The following is an 11144-nucleotide window of genomic DNA, read 5'->3' as shown; positions in this document are numbered from 1 at the left end:
ATAAATTTTAAAAGTTTGTGTGTGTGTGTGTGAGATTAGGTTGGCAAGAGTTTACACTTTTCCTAGAGAGTTTTCTGAGTTCAAATTTTAAGGTACTAATGTGTATTTAAAAATGGGTTTCTTTTTTTATCAAATAACTGTTAGGGAATTTTGGTACTGTAGGCTGATACAAAATTTTACCAAAACCAAGCAAAAGTTCACCCTCCAGATGGGATGATAAAACCTTAAATTTTTATAGGGGTCTGATAAAAGATGATTAATTCATCTAAGTTATGTGTGTCATTAACACTCACTGACTGAATCTGTTATTCTGGGCTCTAGGGGCAGCATGCAAGTTAACAACAACCCTGCTGTATGTTCCAAGCCATCGTGTTAGTTTCAGCAGTCTAGGGTGTGATTTCCTATCAGTATTTAAGCCATGACTCTCAGTCATTGGATCTTCCTAACGTCATGCTTACTCCCTCATCTCCGTCTCTGTCTCTAACCATTTGAGACATTAACCTTGTTGGTTTACTGTTATCTTTTTAAAAAATGTACTGTTGCCCCAAAGGATTTTCTATTACTACTTGCACTAATGCTCCAAAACTATTCAGTTCTCTTGCACTGGGAAACTTCTTCCCCATTATTGACTCCTAACTTCCATCAGCCAACCTTACCTTGGTACAGTTTGGATTTGATAGTTAATTCTGTACTGGTTATAAAAGCTCATATTAATATATTTTATATTGTTATCTTTTCATTTCACATGTTGTTTTTGATATCATCCTCTTTGCCCAGTGTATGATAGCTCTGATGTTGTATTGTTCATTAGTAAACATATCATATTTTTAAAAAAAACTCATCAAACTCAATGAGTAAGCTCTCTATATAGCCCATTTAAAGTTATTTATTATTCTTTGTATCCCGCCTAGATTACTCTCTTGCCAGTTGCAAAAACCATAAGATATTTTTCTGGTAACACTGAGGAAACTAGGTTTAAACTAAGTAAAAATTCTTTTAAATGGCTCTAATACTGCTTGTGCCTTGTACATGTATCTAAATGTTATAAAATCATTTATAGAATTAAAAGCATATACATGTAGACAGCTGTAGTTCTTTTATCTTATCTACCTAATAAGGTCTTTGACATTTCTGCTGTTTATGATATGCAATTGAGCATCAAAACAGGGGGTATTTGAAATTACTGACACTGCCATCTTCTAACCATTAGAAATTTTAGGGTTTTTAACACAAAGTAACACTAACTTGTCACTTTACCTAATCAAAATTCAAGAATTAAACTGTGATGCTGCTACTAGGTCCTTTATATTCTAGGTGACTTCATGTTCTTCAAGTATATAAGCCCTCTCAAATACAGTGATAAAAAGACCCTACACCAAGCTGGTGTTTTAACTTCTTTTACAAGTTAATGCATATGTTCCCAACTATAATGAGAGATTTAGTAATACTATATGCAATTGAAAGTAATTAGGCTGTTATGTTAATTACTAAACTCTTAACCATGGTTACTTTAAGTTTTATCGTTACAGTTCTAATCCTACTGGGAAATTTTCAAAAAGCCCATGAAAAATGACTCTCATAAGTGCTTATCTGTCAACCAGGACATTCTTAAGTATTGGGGTCGTTTTGTATTTTCCTTGTAAAAACTTTGTAACTGTTGCCTGCTGAAACTCTACAGCAATTTAAAGGTATTGTTACTTCCCCTATGGAACAGACAATTAGATTTAATTAAGCCCAGCCTCAGAGCCATTGTTAAATAAATCTCTTTGTTGCTTAATTTGGCTAGAAAGGTCACATTGGCACTGACTTCTGATCTGTTTAATGTGTTACTTCCCCTCCTCCGTGGGACAAAATCTCAGTTTCTAAAAGAAGCTATGACTTTCTGGGAGAGCCTACTCCGGCACCGAGGGACAAAATGCCAAACTGGCAGAATCTTCACGGTAACTACTCGGAGAAACTATTTAAGAGGCCAAAGCTGAGAGACTTTAAAAAGAGGAACTTATGCATGTGCTCTAATATTTAAGCCTTCTAGGCTTCTGGCAAAAGGCAAACTCACATGTTTGGCCAAGGCCTTCTGTTTAAACAAAGGCAATGTAACTTTCAATGGCATCTAACTTCTGCTTAGGGATGCTTTGTGTCTTCTTTCTGTACAGAACTGATTTCTATTGATGTCTACTCTCTAATTGGACCCTGGTACACCAGGCCTCTAATGTAGAATTACCCCCAAACAATCACTCCTTAACTGCCCACTACAATGGCAGTCCAAACAGAGGGCCATCTAAGGGTTAAAAATAGCTACAGATGTGAACACCTATAAGAAAAGCAATGACAAGACTCTGCCAGTTTTCAAAATGAAAAGTTAGATTCTTTATCCTTCCTGCTACACCTGGCAGGGCACCTTCTGATGCTCTTATATTATTGTTAATATGCAGGCCATGCCTTCTAAACCAGATTTATCTCTTCCAGGATAAAAGTCTGTAAGGCAGATCATGATGTAACAGGTTATCAATTCAATTCACAGATGAATGAGATCTCCATGAACAACCAAGAGCTCCACGAGGAACCCTAATTGTGCTGGAGAATAATTCAGACTTTGTGTCCAAAGGAGCTCCAAGGGAAAGAAGTAGGAGAGACAACTTCCTCTTGTAGGTAGGATCTAATGCCCTTTGTCAGCTTGAAGAAGATTCAGAAGAAAAGAGAACTCCAGCCCCTCAATAACCTCAAAAAGATTTTTTTCAGGATCTCGTCTCTCAGGGGGAATTTGAAGCAGGCTAACATTAGGAAAACTTCAGGTCTCATAGAAACTTAATATTTCATTTCAGATTGACTCTGACTCAGCGACCACCCTCACCTGGCCGGGGAACTGCTCATGCTCATCTCCACTCGTTGATTATTGGATGGGAATCACCTGGTTCCTCCCTTCCCAAAGGTTAGCATAGGTTTTAAAAGCACCTCTCTGCCTCCAGATTCCGCCTGTGCCCACCATGCTCCCTTTTGTATTTCCCTTAGAACTAACTTTTAATGAACTCCATTTACACCCATGTGTCCTGCCATAGATTCTTCCCCACAAGACACAAAGAATTTGGAAATCTGATCTCAGACTCTACCCCAACGAAAACATTATGACTGTCATCTTAGTTCCCTTTTCCCAGTAATAGTTAGTTTTACAGTTATTATTAGAATATAATCTCCCTTTGAGAATACGAGAAGATAAATAATACCTACTCTTCTCCAAGGAAGGGGGAAATAACATTCCTGGGGAGCAGCTTTTAACTGTTAGGTGGCTTTGGTCAAAGATGTCATTCCCATTATTTGTAGGAGACTAAAAGTCTATTACCCAGATATGTGACTTCAAAAATTAGTGATTTTTTAAAGTCAACTAAGATTAAGTGAATCTAGAGGGCTCAGTGAGTTTTCATCAGCAACACTAAGGATAGACCTCTTGTTACTCCAACTGTCCTCTGACCAGACATGGCATCCTCAAGTGTCCCACACACCTTCAAATCTTCATGGGATGCAGCCAGGTGGTGAAGGCTGACCTATTTGGTGACAACCACATCTCCTCTATCTTTTCCAGGGGCTGATCCACAGTGATGCTCACAGTGGTCACCAGGACTGAATGTCTACCTCAACCCTTGGTAGTATCTACATTTCTAGTTGTTCAAATTTGTAAATCTAGGGAAGTAGACAAATGACCTCAAATATCACAAAAATAGTCATGTTGCTTTTATGCTAAAAATGAAGTTGATATGTCATAAATTTCATTGCTGTTTTCTGTGTTTGCCTCTCAATCATATATGTTATATGAGAGTGGATACATGGATGTAAGATAGAAATAGATACAAATTTGAAGAAATGTCTCATGTTCTGTTATGTGGACAATACTTCAAATAAGAAAATATTTTGCTAATAAGTCTTTAAATTTAAAATATATTAATTAAGAAAGTCCAAATAAAATGAAAATAAGCAGTGTAAGGTATGTCTTTTCTGCAAAATATTTAATCAGATAGCACAGAAACTATTTGAATAAAAATGCTTGGTTTATATTAAATCATATATCTAACATTATAATACAGCTGCATATTTATAAAAACTATATAAAATCATGTTTAATTTCTTCATATTTTAACTTACATAAATTATAATTACAAAATTATTGCAAAGATCCTGAAATAATATAAACAACCATATCAACAAATACAAAGTTAGTGCAGAGAACTTGAGAAGTCAGAGAGCAGGACATTCCAAGGATGGAGGGAGACAAGGTTCACAGTTCAGAGCAGATGTGATGAAAGTCAGCACCACTGGGAGAAAAAATGCCCCCACCTGGTCCCCATATATACAGTCTTCATGTATTCCTTTACACCTACCCTCTGTCCACACTGTACACTCTTCATGGATAATAGACCCCTTCCCACTCAGCACATGCATAAACTCTCATGTGTGATGACATAAATCTCTCTCCTTAATTCGGAGTCTAATCTGAGTCCCCAACAGTGGCCAGAAGAGCATATAAGCAATGACAAGATGGTGACTTTCAACCTCTTCATAATTTATGGTTTCATTGTACCCTATCGACTTTGATCCATAGACTCTCTCTGTTAACTTTCCCATATCCACATTGGCACTGAGGCAGAATATTATGGACTCAACATTTCTATCCTCCCAAATTTTGTATTTTGAAGACTTATCCCCCAATGTGATGATCTTAGGAGATGGGGCCTTTGGGAGTGATTAGGACAAGATAAAATCACCAGGGTGGGCTGTCTTCTAAGAGATTCGCACCCTTTAAGAGATCCCCTACTCTTCCACCATGTGTGAACACATGAAAGTGGCCATCTGTGATCCAATCATGCTGGCACCTTCAGCCTCCAGAACTGTGGGAGATTAACATCTGTTGTTTATCAGTTACCAGGTGTGCAGTCCTCTACCTCAGCAACCAAAACACGGCCACATTGGCACGGTCCCCGACTGTCCCGCTCACATGGAGAATCACAAGAATTTCCAATGTGTGTGAGCTCCTGGGTTCACGCCAGCTTCCTAAAGAGGCACAACCGTGGCTACAAATGTGGGATTTAGGGTCAGGTGGCAGTCAAACCCCATTCACACCAGGTGAGGCACAGTCATTGGTTTTACTTCCTCGTACCTGTCTCCTCTCTTGAGGCAACTGGACCCTGAGCCAGTCTGAGCTGCTCTTTCTCTGATCAGCTGCATTCTTTGATCACAGACTACTCAATTTTGAGAAGAGAGCACAGGATCTGAGCTAAGTGTCATCACTTTCCCTAGTGTCATCATGATTGACGAAAGGCACAGACCATTAGGGCATGAGGCTACAGCCCAGGACATCTCTGATTTCTCTAAACGTGTGGTCATTTGTGAGTGTAGAGTTCAGGAGTTGATTATTATATAGAAATAAACTGTATAAAAGCATAATCTGTGAGACAGGGAGTAATATGGTAACTATTCTAAATTATTACATACTATGCAAAATATTACCATGCTAATTTTAATTAGACTGTTAGACTAAAGCTATGTGTAAGACAATGGCCAAAATAGTAAAACAAGTATATCTAAAACTTCAATGAAGGAGAATCAAATAGAATTCTTAAAATATGCAGTTAAGTTTTAAAAGGCAGGAAAATTATCATACTAAAATTACTGGGATATATGAAACACAAATAATACCACAGACTTAAATGTACCCACATAAATAATTGGGTTAAATATAAATATAATAAATACTCAAATAAAAGTCATAGATTCCCAGACTATTTTTAATTGAATGAGAAATATACGCTTCAAACAAAAGAGAAATAAACTCTACATACAAATACAGGGAACTAAAAGTAACAAAATAGAAAATATATGCCATTCACATTTGTATCAGACAAGAAATGCTGATCCAAGACACTGAAAACTATTGGGAATAAAATGACAAGCTCATGAATTCATCAGGACAACAAACGGTTTCAAAGTGCATGAAGCTAAACTGACTGGGTTAAGGGTAGAATTAGACAGTTTCAGAAAAATAGACGGAGATTTTAGTACCATTCTTTTAGGAAAAGGTAAGTCAATTAGAAAAAATAGTAAGAAAATAAACAATTTGAACCACAGTAAAAATAAACTTGACCTAGTTAGCATTATCGGAGGCCTCACCCAACTGACACAGAGTGCACATTCTTTTAAAGTACATAAAAATATTGGCTAAGGTATTCCACATAACTGGGACATAAAATACCTCTAAATAAACTTATAAAAGTATGTCTCAATAAGTTTTGTGCCACATAGAATGATCTCTGACCAGAATGGAATTCAAGTAATAATCATTAACAGTGAACTATCTAAAAAATGTCCTTGTAAATTTCACAACACACTTCTCAACAACTGATGGCTCAAGTAAGTGACTTCTGAATATCTGAGTTGGTCATTTTGCCTTTGTTTGTTCCGTCTTCGGGTGTTAACTGTCAGACTGACTTCTGCTAGTGTCCTCGTCCAGGGTCCTGGGAACAGCTATTCCTCTGCACACTGAGGAGAATTTGCAGTTCACAGTTCATGCCCCAGGGTTTACACGGCATTTGATTAGAACCAGTAAATGCTGCAAAGATAATATTAAGTGGGGGTGGGAGGTGGTTTCCAAAGTGATGAGTTTATTATTAAATGCTTTTCAGCTTTGATTTCATTTGCTTCATGACGCAACCTTCGAACTTCGCAGATTTTTCTATGAACACTCAGATTCTAAGGCTATATTACATAGGCATATATGTTAGTAGGCTATATTATATAGCATTGATTATGGGAAAAACGAATTCTATAAATTTAAGTGAAAAGGGTTAGGACAGACTTGAATCTCCCACACTGCAACTGTGTTTGTGTGTTTGTGTGTACATGTAAGCATATATGTGGAGTATATACTGGATGAAATATACAAATGAAAGTATTGATTTTTTAATCAAATATTTTTGGTTACTTTCATGCCATGTCATTACTTTTATAACAAAAAGTGAAAGCAGCTGGTAAGCGTAATGGATGCTACATCTTCCTGTCTTATGTTGTAGTGGCTTAATAAAATAAAGCTTTACGTCTACCTCACATCTTGGTCAATGAGGTCAAGGGTGCCAAACTTTACCGATAAGTCTTTCTTGGGTGCCTTGGGAATTGGGTGATTTTACTCCAATGGAAGACTGAGGAATTTCAACAACCCTTCTCTATAACTCCCCCATTTCTGACCCTTTAATTTCTGCTGTTCTTGATGAAATACTAACTGGAGCACTTACTGCCAGGTCTAGAATTGGTAGGTATCACTTCTTCCCATGACAGATTCACCATGTGGTCTCAAACTAACTGCAAGGAGGCTGACAGCAAACTTTCCTGTGTCATGAGGGGAGCAGAGATGTTGGTAAGCCCCTGGCCAGCATCCATCACAGCTGCCTTGTGGGGTGTCAGAACTCACTCTTCTATGTGAGAAAATGCTCAACGCGTTGCAATTCAGTTCACAGTCTCTGTGGTTTTCACTGTCTCATTTCCATTGTAAATTCCCAGGAGCCTTTGCATGTACTATGCTCAATCTGACTGGCCATTATGAAAAGGACTCCTGCAGCATTGTTCCAATGTCACTGTGCTCAACAGTGCTCATAAAAACAGTCACACACTGGAGGCATTCATGTCAACTGTTGTCCTACAGGAATACATCACCTCAGGGTCACAGCCATCTTTTCATAAATTCACAGTGTGGTGTCCACACAACAACAGAATCACTTAACAGTACATTTGTCAGAGTGCATCACAGTTGTTACAAGACACATGGCTGTGTTTTTCAGCCTCACCACCTTGGTAGTTGAGTGCCCTCTTGCTCTATCTTTTCCATAGTGAGGAAACTGAGGTCAGGAGAAGTCAGCATTTGCAAGGCCACCCATCTAGTAAGAAGCAAGTTGAAGATTCAAAACTATGTCTGTGAGGTCCCAAACCCAATCTCTGCATCACTATTTTCATGCAAGCTCTCCCCAAATCCCTCTACCTAAGTTGATCTCACACATTCCACCATTAGCCCTCTAACACAGGTGGCCTATGAGTTGGCCATTGGCTGGGGGCTTTACTCAAATCCTGTTTGGAGGAGTAACAGTTGATGCTTGTGGCCAGATGGAGTCCAGACAGGCCTTTATGCAGCCCTTGGGACAGCTCTAGAACTCATGAACAGGGTCTTCTCTCAAATACTATGGGTTTCCATTTGCGTAGTTAAGTCTGTTACAAAACCTCACTATGGGTCAGGATTTAGTGTCTTGGCCTCTGGCATGGAGCTTGGAAAACTCAATGATGAGGATAGGACATCAGAGAACAGTGAGAAGTCAGCGTCCAGCCTCCCTGGATCAGTCGAGCTGCCCACCTCTCCTGATGTCCAGTCCTTGCCTAGATTGTCAGGGGAGGGATCCTGTACCCATGCTCTGTTCCAACTCTTTCTCCCTTACTGTAAAGCATTAGGACTACAATGCAACTCTTGTCCTAAAGCACTTTCCTGCTACAGGTATCTGTTGGCTGCTGAGTGATTATCTCACTCTTCTGTGTTAAAAACAACTTCCTAACATTCTGCAAATTGATTCTCACCAGAGTCAGAACAAGAAGTAGATACATTGGGGCCTTTCTTGATAAAGTACTTGAATTTCAAGTGATACCTTTTCAACCAGATACAAGTAGAAAAAATTATACCAACAAAAGACCATTCTGAAAAAAATATTAAAATGGTATCAGTGATGATTATTGAAAAAATGACTAATCAGAGATATACACATGAAAATTTAGTGTCATGAGTCCAGGACAAGATGCATTACAAAACATAAACTAAAACTTCAAAACCAGTGATGTTAATAATAAGATAAATTTATTGTTATTGCCATTACGACTATACCATAAATAAATAAATAAATAACGCTGGAGTCATTACATACATGCAACACATTGCACGCATGGCAGCTCTCCGTGGAGAAGAATGAGCGCCTGGACTTGATTTATTAAAAGCAAAGCATGGGCCAGATTCATCACTTCTCTGAGAGGAATCTGAGAACTGAACTTACATTCCTAGTGATGACATAGAAATGGCTTTGTTAACAGATGTTGACTCCAAAGTCATTGTGGTTGGTAACAATAAAATTTTGGACAAACAGGTGATTTTACATGCCCAATAGGATGAAATGCGAGGGCTTAGCAGAGTAGGAACAAAGCGTTTGAAGCAATTTCTCAACAGCTGGATGACAAAGGTGATGATAGGTGACTGATAATTCAGAGTTTGTAAGAATAAACATAATCGGGGTACACGTGATCAAAAATAATGAGAAATCCAACAAACAACACAGTGGATGAACTCAGTTGGGCCCCCAGGGGAAGTGTGACAGAGCATCTCGCAATCCAGTCTGCCCTCATTCAAGGTCACATGCTGGTGTGTCCCCCAAAGGGCCAGCCACGTGGGCACACCTCAGACTATTGAACTCAACATCATAGCTTCAGGACCCACCTCAGCCTTCCTGGAAAGCTAGCACAAGTGTGAGTGGCCCCTGTGATCTCAGGGTCTTTGTGATCTCCTGGCTCCTGTGATCTCAGGGTCTCTGTGATCTCAAGGTCCCTGTGATCTCCTGGTTCCTGTGATGTCAGGGTCCCTGTGATCTCAGGGTCTCTATGATCTCAAGGTCCCTGTGATCTCAGGGTCTCTGTGGTATATCAGTGTCCCTGTGATCTCAAGGTCTCTGTGATCTCCTGGTCCCTGTGATGTCAGGCTCTCCATGATCTCAGGGTCCCTGTGACCTTTGATCTCACAGTTTCTGTGGCAGCTTGACTTTCGGCTGATGAAGGGTGAGTGAGAGTCTTGGTCAGTCCCCAGGCCAGACAACAGCTCCATTCTAAGCCAATGTGCTCTTTGCAGATAGTTGGTACATTTTGGTTTATTTTATCAAGGCCTCTCTCACCCACCAGCTCCATACTACTCTGAGCACTGAACCTACTGAGAGGTTTAAACAGTGGTGACCATAGGCCCTGCCATGCCCATGACATCTGAGAGGGAGGAAACCAGTTCCTGCTGTTATGAAAGCCCCTGTGTCTGACGTCAGGGCTAGCTCTCCATCTGCTGCCCTTCCCACCTGCTGATTTGGGTTTTGTCCTCAGACAGCACAGAGCAGGGAAGGAGCCTCCTCCAGGTCCCCAGCCTGAGTTGATGGGAGAGGGACATCTTTTGCTTTGGTGTGAAGTGGACTCTCCTCTGACCACAAAGACATGGCTTAGAAAGCAGGTGAGTCCCAGGTATGGGGTCAAAGTAGCCAGTGCCACACAGACTTCAGTCCCAAGGACTGGGCCACAGTCCTGGTTCTGTTCCAGGTTTGACAATGACTTTAACTCCTGGTCCTCACACCCATTAATCCCAGGAGCTCCGCAGTGCAGGAGCATAGGCCAAGGCTGGCCCAGAGTGACAAATGGGCATGCTCTTACCCCAGCAGGCTCTCGTTGGGCACCATCCTGCTGACAAACCCATGTCTCCAAAGGAGGGAACGGACAACTTGCTCCTCACATCTGCTCAAACATGCCTGTGCCTGTCTTAGTAGGAAAAAAAAGCAGTGGGGTGGATGAAGCACATGTTTGAAAATGCTGCTTTTTTAAACACTCTTCTCTGAAAGGACTCAGTGTCCATCTCCATCTCTCCCCTGAGCCCTGACCTAAGGACTCTGTCATGTGCATCCCCTCGCTTGTTACTGTGAACAGCCACAGGCAAGGCAAGTGATGGTGGAGGAAATAAACCCTCACTGTTCATTGGATCAATTTCCTCTGACATGAATAGACTTCATGATTCTAGCAGACATTTGTCTCTGGATCTTCCTGCTCTCTCTCCTCCACCTAAAAAGACAAACAAAAATCTCTCTCTCTCTCTCTCTCTCTCTCTCTCTCTCTCTCTCTCTCTCTCTCTCTGCTTTTAAGTTGGTCAAGGTGACTTCTGAGTTGTCTCTTTCAAACTAAAAGAAGTGATAAGCAGAGGACGCCTCAGTGGTCCTGCTTAGCAGCACTAGCCACCTGTAGCTCCCTACAACTTCTGCTTCCCCTCAGCCCCTCCCCTCTGGGATCCACTTGTCTCTCAGGTGCCACTGGTTGGTTATGGTGCCTGGGCCCACACA

The sequence above is a fragment of the Castor canadensis genome, chromosome 1 (genome assembly GCF_047511655.1).
Source record: "Castor canadensis chromosome 1, mCasCan1.hap1v2, whole genome shotgun sequence".
Taxonomy (NCBI): Eukaryota; Metazoa; Chordata; class Mammalia; order Rodentia; family Castoridae; genus Castor; species Castor canadensis.
This window is presented reverse-complemented; position numbering follows the sequence as displayed.